Here is a 2513-nt window from a genome sequence, read left to right as displayed (position 1 = left end):
GGGAAAAGTAAAGGGGTCTGAATAGTTTCTGAAGGCACTGTATATACTAGGCGGTGTCAGAGGAAGGCCCAAAAAATTGTCAAGACTCCAGTCACCCAGGTCATAGACTGTTGGGCAAGTGGTACCGCAGCACCAAGGCTCCTTAACAGCTTCTACCCCCAAGCCATAAGACTGCTGAACAATTACTCAAATGGCCACACGGACTATCTACATTGACCCCCCCCCCCCCCCCCCCCCTTTGTTTTTACACTGCTGCTACTCGCTGCTTATTATAGTTGGGGGTACAGTTCTGGGGTACAGGTTAGTCGGTCAAAAGTTTTAGAACACCTACTCATTCAAGGGTTTTTCTTTATTTGTACTATTGTCCACATTATAGAATAATAGTGAAGACATCAAAACTATGAAATAACACATATGTAATCATGTAGTAACCAAAAGTGTAAACAAATCAAAATATATTTAATATTTGAGATTATTCAAATAGCCACCCTTTGTCTTGATGACAGCCTTTGCACACTCTTGGCATTCTCTCAACCAGCTTCACCTGGAATGCTTTTCCAACAGTCTTGAAGGAGTTCCCACGTGTGCTGAGCACTTGTTGGCTGCTTTTCCTTCATTCTGCGGTCCGACTCATCCTTAACCATCTCAATTTGGTTGAGGTCGGGGGATTGTGGAGGCCAGGTCATCTGATGCAGCACTCCATCACTCTCCTTCTTGGTAAAATATCCCTTACACAGCCTGGAGGTGTGTTGGGTCATTGTCTTGTTAAAAAACAAATGATAGTCCCACTAAGCCCAAACCAGTTGGGATGGCGTATCACTGCAGAATGCTGTGGTAGACATGCTGGTTAGGTGTGCCTTGAATTCTAAATAAATCACAGACAGTGTCACCAGCAAAGCACCCCACACCATATCACCTCCTCCTCCATGCTTTACGGTGGGAAATACACATGTGGAGATCATCTGTTCACCCACACGCGTCTCACAAGTCACGGTGGTTGGAACTTAAAATCTCCAATTTGGACTCCAGACCAAAGGACAAATTTCCACCGGTCTAATGTCCATTGCTCATGTTTCTGGATCCAAGCAAGTCTCTTCTTCTTATTGGTTGCCTTTAGTAGTGGTTTCTTTGCAGCAATTCGACCATGAAGGTCTGATTCACACAGTCTCCTCTAAACAGTTGATGTTCCTGTACTTGCTTCTCGTCTCCCAGCGTCTGTCCTCACAGAATCACATTGTCTCCTCTGAAAGTTGATGTTGAGATGTGTCTGTTACTTGAACTCTGTGAAGCATTTATTTGGGCAGGAATTTCTGAGGCTAGTAACTCAAATGAACTTATCCTCTGCAGCAGAGGTAACTCTGGGTCTTCCATTCCTGTGGCGTTCCTCATGAGAGCCAGTTTCATCATAGCGCTTGATGGTTTTTGCGACTGCACTTGAAGTAACTTTCAAAGTTCTTGAAATGTTCCGTATTGACTGACCTTCATGTCTTAAAGTAATAATGGACTGTCGTTTCTCTTTGCTTATTTGAGCTGTTTTTGCCATAATATGGACTTGGTCTTTTACCATATAGGGCTATCTTCAGTATACCCCCTACCTTGTCACAACACAATTGATTGGCTCAAACACATTAAGGAAAGAAATACCACAAATTAACTTTTAAAAGGCACACCTGTTAATTGAAATGCATACCAGGTGACTACCTCATGAATCTGGTTGAGAGAATGCCAAGAGTGTGCAAAGCTGTTATCAAGGCAAAGGGTGGCTATTTGAAGAATCTCAAATATAAAATATATTTGGATTTGCTGAACACCTTTTTGGTTACTACATGATTACAAATGTGTTATTTCATAGTTTGGATGTATTCTCTATTATTCTACAATGTACAAAATAGTAAAACATGAAGAAAAACCCTTGAATGAGTAGGTGCTATAAAGCTTTTGACCCACTAACCTGTACCCCCGCACATTGACTCGGTACCAGTACCCCCGTATATAGCCTAGTTATTGTTATTTTTTTACTTTAGTTCATTTTGTAAATGTTCTTAACTATATATTCTTAACTGCATTGTTGGTTAAGGACTTGTAAGTAAGAATTTCACGGTAATGTCTACACCTGTTGTACTCGGCGCATTTGACAAATTTGATTTGACTTTATTAGGATATAATTTGAACACTGTCACTCTCCACTAACAGGGTTCTGAGTGATGTGAATATAATTTTAAGCAGTTTTTGTACCCAGTTCCAGCTCACAGGCTAGTTTAATTCAACCTGTTACTGACAAACTACACTGGACAAGTCTAAACTGTCTCACTGACACAACTGAGGAGCTGAGAGAGAAGAGATTGCGCTGCCATATTATGTAATATGGAAACCGAGTGGGAGAATATACATTTTCTTTAATGATTAATTAAGCTATTCTAATTGTGATCGACTTCCTAAGTTCCCAACCTTGATATTGGGACACTATAAAACTGGTCTGTGGCTATCAATAAATGTGCATTGGCCTTGATGTC

Source organism: Salmo salar, chromosome 26 (genome assembly GCF_965601325.2).
Source record: "Salmo salar chromosome 26, fSalSal1, whole genome shotgun sequence".
NCBI classification, from domain to species: Eukaryota; Metazoa; Chordata; class Actinopteri; order Salmoniformes; family Salmonidae; genus Salmo; species Salmo salar.
The sequence above is the reverse complement of the archived record's forward strand: the minus strand, read 5'-3'. Positions refer to the sequence as shown.